Below are 10,270 nucleotides of genomic sequence, written 5' to 3'. Positions count from 1 at the left end.
GGGCATGTAGCAAGGCACCACTGTCCAGCAATCCCACTGTGTTTCTTGAGTAAACTTACTCTTCCATCTCCCAAAATAACTTCCTCCCTTAACTTCACATACCTTCTTTTCCCCGTTTATTCTCAGCTGCTCCCCTTGCCTCAAAATTTACTAGAGACTGAAGTCAAATAAATTTTTCCCATCCTCCCTTAAGCAAACCTTCTAATTCACCTGCATCTGGCTGGGCACAGTGGCTTATGCCTGTAATCCTACTACTTTGGGAGGCAGGTGGATCACCTGAGGTCAGGAGTTTGAGAACACCCTGGCCAACATGGTGAAACCCCATCTTTACTAAAAATAAAAATAAAAATAATTAGCTGGGTGTGCTGCCACACACCTGTAATCCCAACTACTAGGGAGACTGAGGCAGGAGACTAGCTTGAATCCAGGAGGTGGAGGTTGCAGTGAGCTGAGATCGTGCCACTGCACTCCAGCCTGGGCAACAAAATGAGATTCTGTCAAAAAAAAAGAAAGGAAGGAAGGGAGGGAGGGAGGGAGGGAGGGAAGGAGGGGAAGGGAAGGAGGGAGGGAGGGAAGGAGGGAGAGAGGGAGGGAAGGAAGGGAGGAAGGGAGGGATTCACCTGCATCTGTTCTCAGCCTTACACTCTCTGCCATCCCAATGACAGAAATTTCCCTCCTCCTCTGTGTATAACTGGATGTTGAATGAATGCTTTTCCCATCGTCTCAGAATTTGAGTTAAGACTCTAAAACTGAAAACAATGAGTAATAATTGCCCCAACACTCTATAAAATCTAAGATAGCAGAATTAGTCCATAATTATCAACTCCTATCACTCATTGCAGCCAAAAAGCAGAATAGTAGAAATTTGGAACATGGATTGATGAGAGGCATTGAGGTAGAGAGTTGCCAGCCTAGTTAGAAATTATGTGACATTTTTCTCCTCTCTGTGGAGGAAGACAGAGTCCCTCTTCCCTATCTTCCCCTCCAAACTAAGCAATGGAAGCCCAAGAGAACCACAGTAGAGAATGAGGAAAAGATTGGCATCTCCCTCTCCAACTAGACATTTATTAAGCTGTACAATAGTCCTGTGCTATCATGAGTTAGAAGCCAAACCCAGGCCCGGGTAGAGAGTTATCAGGAAGTCTTGCCATATGTCCCCTAGAGTTAGACTAAGTCTTAATATAGTTTGAATCCATTTTTTGATGTTTGATTCCTGATCATTTTTAATGCTCGCCACTGTCTCTTCCCCTTGTGGCCCACATCTGGGCAAGCTGATAAGCTCAGGTGCTTCCTCCTTTGGCACTCGTGGGAGATTCTAACCACACAAGCCTCTGCCTGCCCATACGCAGGGACCCTCACCCCCCCTCCAGCCCACCAAATTACCAGAAGAAAAACTCCAAGCCAGTCTCCCTTTCCTACTCACTCAAGTCACCTTTAGACCAGCTTGTGAAGCCTGTCCTGCTCTCCCTAAGAAGCCTCATTATGAAAGAAATACACCTGGCCAGGGGCAGTGGCTCACGTCTGTAATCCTAGCACTTTGAGAGGCCAAGGCAGGCAGATTGCTTGAGCTCAGGAGTTCAAGACTAGCCCGGGCTACATGGTGAAACCCCGTCTCTAATAAAATACAAAGAATTAGCCAGGCATGGTGGCATGTTCCTGTAGTCCCAGCTACTCGGGAGCCTGAGGCAGAAGAATCACTTGAACTCAGGAGGCGGAGGTTGCAGTGAGCCAAGATCGCGCCACTGCACTCCAGCCTGGGCAACAAGAGCGAAACTCCATCTCAAAAAAGAACAAAACTGTACAATAGACCATCAGGAGCAGAGGCTGGGAGAGTCACAAAAGATCACCCAGAGAGCACCCATGTTGGAAAACAGTGTAGTTTGTGATTTGTTTTTCTAAGACTACCAGAGAGAGCACAAAAGAACCAGCGAGTAGGCAAGGCTAAAAGCAAAACTGCAAATTTATTCTTTGATCATGGAGCTCCAGGGAAAAAGGTATGGGGGTGAAGTCTGTTGGCCTCTGGCAAAGGAGGCTGAGAGAGTCACCTGGTAGAGTTCTCAGGCAGAGTTCCTAATGCAGTCCCGACAAAGGTGGGGGCTGAGGAAGCCCGCCCTGCGTGTCTGCCAGGAGCCGGGAGCGGCTTTTCTAGGAGTGGAAAGGCAATAGGCGGGGCACGGCGTGTCGGGGAGGGGGAGGGGCTCTGCATGTGCCACCAGGTAAATCTTGGTCTCTTCGGATTGACGTCACCTGGCGCATGCCTGGTTGGTCTGCACCTTCCCGGGCGCCAGCTGCATTTTCGCGCACACGGGAAAAGTTGGTGATGAAGAACCCGGAAATGCGCCATCTTGCCTCCGTTCATCCAAACAGTTTGGCAGTCCTAGCAGAGGTCACCATGTAACCCATACCTATAACCCATATCATGGCCAGATTTTGGATGTCTGTAGTAATGGCAGAAATGGAAAACATCCAGTGTTGGTCAAAGAAGAATTCCATTGGCTCCAGAAATTGAATTATTTCAACCTTCCTCTATTCTGTTATCCTATGTCCCAATCCTGGAAGAGCCATAAGAATTATGGAGGTGGCCGGGCGCGGTGGCTCAAGCCTGTAATCCCAGCACTTTGGGAGGCCGAGACGGGCGGATCACGAGGTCAGGAGATCGAGACCATCCTGGCTAATACGGTGAAACCCCGTCTCTACTAAAAAATACAAAAAAAAAACTAGCCGGGCGACGAGGCGGGCGCCTGTAGTCCCAGCTACTCGGGAGGCTGAGACAGGAGAATGGCATGAACCCGGGAGGCGGAGCTTGCAGTGAGCTGAGAGCCGGCCACTGCACTCCAGCCTGGGTGGCAGAGCAAGACTCCGTCTCAAAAAAAAAAAAAAAAAAATAATTATGGAGGCAGGAGGCGGCAAAAACAAAAACAAAAACTCGTGAATGAACAAATTAGACTCTTTCTTCACCTCCTTGAGTAGTAGAGAGGAGAGGTCTTGAATTGCATGAGAGGTCTGTGGCTTCTGCTTAGGCTTTAGAAATCTGGAGAGAGCATCCCACTCTTAGAGCAACAAAAACAATCACAACAGTAACAACAACAAAGCCAGACCATCGGAAACTTCACAACTCTTCTTGAGCCCATCAGAGAGGTGAAGAGACAGAACAAACTACTAACCAGAAATCTTAGGAAAGATGGGCACCTGCAAAGAGAGCTGGGGCATGAGGTCTTGCCACCTGGCGCAGTCACCACCAAACACTGACAAGAAGAAGAATTCAACCAAATGCTTTAATTGCTAAAACCTGAGTATGGGCTACTATGAATTGTGTCCCTCCACAATTCATATGTTGAAGCCCTAATCCCCAGTATGATACTGTTTGGAGATGGAGCCTTTGGGAGGTAATTAGGTTTAGAAGAAGGTGTGAGGGTATCTTCATACAGGGATTAATACCCTTATAAGAAAAGACTGGGGAACTTGCTCACATTTTCTCTATCTCCCTTCCATCCTCCATCCGTCCTTCCCTCTCTCTCCTTCTCCTTCCCTGCTTTCTCTTTCCCCCTCTCTCTCTGCCTCTCTCTCTCCTCCTATAACCCTGCTCTCTCTTTCCTTGTAAGGACACAAAGAGAAAGTGACCAACTACAAGCAAGAAGAGGACCCCTACCGGGAACTGGATTGGCCAGCCCCTTGATCTTGGACTTCCCAGCCTCCAGAAGTATAAGAAATACATTTCTGGGCCAGGTGCGGTGGCTCATGCCTGTAATCCCAGCACTTTGGAAGTCCAAGGTGGGCAGATCACAAGGTCAGAAGTTCGAGACCACCCTGACCAACATGGTAAAACCCCATCTCTACTAAAACAAAAATTAGCCCTCTGTGGTGGTGCACACCTGTAATCCCAGCTTACTCAGGAGGCTGAGGCAGGAGAACCACTTGAACCCAAGAGATGGAGGTTACAGTGAGCTGAGATCGCACCACTGCACACCAGCCTGGGCGACAGAGCAAGACTCTGTCTCAAAAAAAGAAAGAAAGAAATACATTTCTGTTGTTTAAGCCAACCAGTCTATGGCCTTCTGGCTCAAGCTGACTAAGACAGCTACCCAGAGAATATAGAACCACTGAGGACCATAGACACAAGAGGAATTTGCAATCACTCAAAAGCTCATCTCCATGGACCTCACTGGACCTTACCAAAAAGACTCAGGTAAGAGCAAGAATCCTGAGAAAGTGTCCCTCGTGGTGTAGGCCTGGGGAAGGAGTACACAGTCACTGTGGGAAAGGCAGAAGCCTCGCTGGATGCTTCTTCCCCATCTCTCCAAAGGAATAGAAGCCTTAGGCACTATGGGAAGACAACAAACACCATTAGCCCAAGACATTGTGAAAAGCAGCCACGCACAGTGGAGCATGCCTGTAGTCCCAGCTGCTCCAGACGCTGAGGTGGCAGGACCCCTTGAGCCCAGGAATTTGAATCCAGCCAGGGCAACATAGTGAAACCCCCCCTCCCCCAAAAGGAAGAAAGAGAAAGAGAGAAGGAAGGAGGAAAGGAAAGAAAGAAGGAAGGAAGGAAGGAAGGGAGGGAGGGAGGAAGGGAGGGAGGGAGGGAGGGAGGAAGGGAGGGAAGGTGGGAGGGTGGCAGAGAGGGAGGGAAAAGAAAGGAGAAAGGGGAGGCAAGGGAAGGGGAGAGAGGGAGGGGAAGGCAGGGGAGGAGAGGGGACAGGAGAGAGGGAGAGGAGGGGAGAGAAGGAAAGGGAAGGGAAGGGAAGGGGAAAACAAGAAAAAGAAAGAAAAAACTGTAGAAAGTGATTGCAGCTCAGGGAAGAAACAGAACAAGACTCTCTACCCTGGGGAAGGGGCAGAATGAATGCTGGGCTCAGAATGACAGCTGGGATGGGAGTATGAACCCAGAGAATGCCACCAGCACCCAAGACCCTGAGACACAGTGCCTGCCTGAGACTGAGGGTTAATCAGAACAACAGACAGCACAAGCCCCTGACTTCCCACCTCCAGGCTAACAAGCTGCCAGTGACAAGTAACAATGACCTCCTGCTAGGAGAGAGTATGGATAGGCATCTCTGAGGTGTCTCTGAGGTGGCAAGGGAAGCAGGAAACAGATTGCATACTCAAGTGAATTCTGAAGAGAATTTTAGTTACAGAGTGGCAGGCAGATTCCAGGACTAACAAGAGTGCTGTAGCACTGAGGGACTAGCAACCATGGGGAACTGTTAAGGCCCGAGCAGCAAGGAGGAGAAGCAATAGAACTGGAGTGAGAGTTGGAAGCAAGCAAACAGGGCCTGCCTAGTAGGAGCCACAGTGGCAGAGAAATACAGCCACTAATACAGCCACTGCCTTGCCATAAGGAATTATGGCTTCCTAACTTTTAGTGTGTCTCTTCTCTTGTATCTTTGGCTGGTACTTCCCATTGGCTGATCCAACCAACAGCCAGAGGGCCAGGGAGTTGGGGCATTGTAATCCATAATGATCAGTTCCCTGGGGCATAGAGCAAAGCCAAGGAAGGTAGAGAATGGATGGATGGAAGCAAATGGAAAATACCTAGCATAATACATGCTCACGCTCCTCCTGCATCAACACAATGCTGGCTCCAACTTCATAGCCATGGCAGCCTCTCCCTCCACAGGGTTCAGAGCAGGCCATCTTCTCTTTTCTCTCTACTCCCTCTCTAATCTCTACTCCCACAGTGATTACTTTTTGTATTTACATTACCCTAGTCCTCTCCTCTGCGTCCTGCACTCAGATCCAACTGTCTGCTGACAGCTACACTCTGGTGCCTCAGACCTTGCATTTCTGACCCATCTGAGCCTATTAATGGTCTTAATTCTTCTCTCTCTGTATCCAAATTCATCAGCAAGTCTGATCAATTCCACCTCTAAAATATATACCAAATCTGCTCATCCTTTCTTCTTATCACCCCTGCCACCATATCAGTTCATGCCATCTCATTACTCCTTTTTTTTTTTTTTGTATTTTTTTTTTAGTAGAGACGGGGTTCCACCATGTTAGCCAGGATGGTCTCGATCTCCTGACCTCGTGATCCACCCGTCTCGGCCTCCCAAAGTGCTGGGATTACAGGCTTGAGCCACCGCGCCCGGCCTCGTTACTCCTAATCACAACATTTCCCTCTTGTCCTCCTCTGATCCATTCTAGACCTGGCAGCCAGAGGGACCATCTTAAAATGTAGGCTAGATCATGCTACTCCCCTGTTTAAACTTTCTGCTGTTTTCCCAAACCCCGTGCTATGCTTTGCCTTCCTCTTCTACTTCGTACCCACCTGCTTACTACTCTCATGCTTACTACTGTCTAGTGACACTGGCTTTTCCACATCCTCAGAGAAACCAAATTCTCTCCTGACTCGGGGTACCCCTTCCTGCTACAAGTCACTGCTCCTGCCTGGCCCCCATATTTCAGAAGGTGTCTTCTTCTCGTCCTTCAGATTGGCTAAAATATCTCCTCAGGAGTGCATTCCCTGGCCACTGTTTCTGAAGTTTGTCCTCTCTCCATCCCATTATTCTCTTTTTACCTAGTTTATTTCCTTCTTAGTATTAACCACATTATAATTTATCTGTTTATGTTTGATTGTGTTTTTGTCAGTTTCTCGTTAGAATGCAAGCTCCATAAACCACGTTCTAATGTACGTGTTTATATGTTTGATTGTGTTTTTGTCAGTCTCTCACTAGAATGCAAGCTCCATAAAGCAAGGATTATGCCCCATGGTTCTCTTGACATCTCTATGGTCTAGCACAGTGCCTGGCATAAAATAAGTATTCAATAAATATTGGAGCATCTTATCATGCTTTCCATATGCTAGGGACTATCCTTAGTTTCATAAAAATAAGACTGCATTAAGTCTGCATAACAACCCTGGGAGGTAGGTATTTACTATCATTCCCATTTACAAAACAGGAAACTGAGGTATAGAAAGGGTAAGTACCTTATCAAGAGTCACATGTTTAGGAGGGGAAAGAGCTAAGATGCAAACCCAGGCAATCTGATGCCAGAGACAGCACTTTTAACCACTATGCAATACCTATTCCCACATTCACTTCCACAGATGAATTAATAACTACATAAATAAATTAATAAAGTGGAAGGACAGACATAGATTGTATCCATAAGTCTGCCTAGGGAAGTAAAGAGGATAGTACTGAAGACTGAGTTTGTCTGATTGATACATGTGAGGAGTGTGTGCCAAGCACAGAGAATCATACCTGCAAAGCCACAGAGGCGAGAAAGTGGTGCAAGGGAACAAGCAGTTCAGTTTACTTGGAGTATAAAGTGAAAAGAGGGCGGGAAGGAAATAGGGTAGTAAGAAAAAGTTGATGAGGCCAATAGGAAAGGAAAGGTTTATAGTCCATGCAAAGCAGTTTAAATTTTATCCTTAAAGACTTAGGAAGCCACTAAAAAAATTTAATCAGGATGGAGACACAATTCTATTTGTGTTTGAGAAAGATCCTTCTGGTAGTGGTGTAGAGCAGACTTCCTTAGTGTTGAGTAGGCTACTTTTTTTTTTTTTTTTTTTTTTTTTTTTTGAGACGGAGTCTTGCTGTGTCGCCCAGGCTGGGGTGCAGTGGCCGGATCTCAGCTCACTGCAAGCTCCGCCTCCCGGGTTTACGCCATTCTCCTGCCTCAGCCTCCCGAGTAGCTGGGACTACAGGCGCCCACCACCTCCCCCTGCTAGTTTTTTGTATTTTTTAGTAGACACGGGGTTTCACTGGGTTAGCCAGAATGGTCTCGATCTCCTGACCTCGTGATCCGCCCGTCTCGGCCTCCCAAAGTGCTGGGATTACAGGCTTGAGCCACCGCGCCCGGCCGAGTAGGCTACATTCTTACAAGACAAACATTTTTTCCTGAACACTTCAGGGTCTACTGATACTTTTAATTATAATGCTACTATATAACAAAATATAACTTCCATATTGTTACAGCTTTCAGTCATAAAAGCAATATAAATGTATACCCTGTCTAAACTAAACTACAAGCTAAATTAAAATGTAGTTAAAGGGCCGGGCTCTGTGGCTCACGCCTGTAATCCTAGCACTTTGTGAGGCCAAGGCAGGCAGATCACCTGAGGTCGGGAGTTGGAGACCAGCTTGGCCAACATGGTGAAACCCCGTCTCTACTAAAAATACAAAAATTAGCTGGGCATGATGGTGCAAGTCTGTAGTCCTAGCTACTTGGGAGGCTGAGGCAGAAGAATTGCTTGAACCCAGGAGGCGGAGGTTGCAGTGAGCCAAGATTGCATCACTGCACTCCAGCCTGGGCAACAGAGCAAGACTCCATCTCAAAAAAATAAAATAAAAGTAGTTAAACACAACTTAATGCAATGATGTTTTACTTAACTGTAGTTGCTTATTCAGAGCATGCAGTGGTATTAACTATTTTGATGCAGGTTCGTTGGAGTTTGAGGAAAAGGGAAAAGGAGATCTGAGAAGTTGCTGGTGGATTTAAGTTGGATCATTTTTAATGCCCTTCAACAATCATAGGTAAATAAATTCCTTTTAAATTATATTTTGGTTGTTGAACTATACTTGAGGGAAACATAACTCTACTTCCAGAATAACATCTCAGACTGAACCTCATGGATTATAGCTCCAGTAGTTAACAACTACAAGAATTTAAACTTTTTATATTTTTGTTTCTACGCTAATCTAAAAATGTTTCATATAAACATATAAACGTATTCTGTATCATCTATATCTTCATAACAAAGCTCTGCTACAATATTTTAGTGCCTACATTTGCTTTTGAGTTTACGATCCAATTACTACTATTTGAATTATATCAGATTTGTGTGAGGAAATGATGGTGGAGGATTCTTTTTTTTTTTTTTTTTTTTTGAGGCGGAGTCTCGCTCTGTCGCCCGGACTGGAGTGCAGTGGCCAGATCTCAGCTCACTGCAAGCTCCGCCTCCTGGGTTTCCGCCATTCTCCTGCCTCAGCCTCCAAGTAGCTGGGACTACAGGCGCCCGCCACCTCGCCCGGCTAGTTTTTGTATTTTTAGTAGAGACGGGGTTTCACCGTATTAGCCAGGATGGTCTCGATCTCCTGACCTCGTGATCCGCCCGTCTCGGCCTCCCAAAGTGCTGGGATTACAGGCTTGAGCCACCGCGCCCGGCCGGTGGAGGATTCTTAATAGGTAAATGCTGCTTTCCATCATTTCTGGCTGGATGAAAGCTAACCGATTCAAGGAGTTGAAGGAGTTCTGAAGAAGAGAAAGATGTTCAGAATACCTGGAAACTGGAGGAAGAATTAAGAAAAGGCTGGATAAGGCCGGGTGTGGTGGCTCACGCCTGTAATCCCTGTACTTTGGGAGGCCAGGGAGGGTGGATCACTTGAGGTCAGGAGTTCGAGACCACCCTGGCCAACATGATGAAACCCCATCTCTACTAAAAATACAAAAAATTAGCCAGGCATGGTGGTGGGCGCCTGTAATCCCAGCTACTCAGGAGGGCTGCAGCAGGGGAATCACTTGATCCCAGGAGGCAGAGGTTGCAGTGAAGTGAGATCGCACCACTGCACTCTAGCCTGGGCAACAAGAACAAAACTCCGTTTTAAAAAAAAGGAAAAGGCTGGATAAAAGCTAAATTTACCATTTATTGATGTTGACAACGTGCTAGGTACTATTATAAATATATTATCTGACATGTTTAATCCTTACAAAAACCCTGTTAGATTCATATTACTATCCATTTTTATGGGGAAACTGAGGCTCAGAGAGCTAGGGTCACACAAGTGGTAATTAACAGACAAGATCGGAACCAGCTGGGACTAACTCCAAGTCTATGCTCTAAACTATTAGGCAATACTGCCTAAATGAAAATGATTACATAGTACTTAAGTATATTACCAAAAGATGATTTTGTGTTCTTACTCTATAAATCAAAAGTCATGTTCAACTGTGGCAAGTAGGTTTTCTGAGACATTTATCTTCATGACAGATTTCACTAGATTGATTGGTCTTGAAAACTCTGTGGCAACTCAAGGTAAAGTAAAAGGGAGAAGACGCAAAAACTGCTTTAACACTAAAAATCCGTAAACAAGGTTAATGGTAATCCCTCTATTGACACGGAAATCCCACGAAAGCAAGTTGTCAGAAAGCTGCTTTGCCACCAAATCATTTGTCTGTTTAGAGTTCATCATTCTTTTTTCTTTTTTAAATCATGGATCAACATTTTTCTTTTCTTTCTTTCTTTTTTTTTTTTTTGAGATGGAGTCTCGCTCTGGAGTGCAGTGGCGTGATCTCGGCTCACTGCAACCTCCGCCTCCTGGATTCA

The sequence above is a fragment of the Trachypithecus francoisi genome, unplaced genomic scaffold (assembly GCF_009764315.1).
Source record: "Trachypithecus francoisi isolate TF-2019V2 unplaced genomic scaffold, Tfra_2.0 Lachesis_group17, whole genome shotgun sequence".
Classification (NCBI taxonomy): domain Eukaryota; kingdom Metazoa; phylum Chordata; class Mammalia; order Primates; family Cercopithecidae; genus Trachypithecus; species Trachypithecus francoisi.
The sequence above is the reverse complement of the archived record's forward strand: the minus strand, read 5'-3'. Positions refer to the sequence as shown.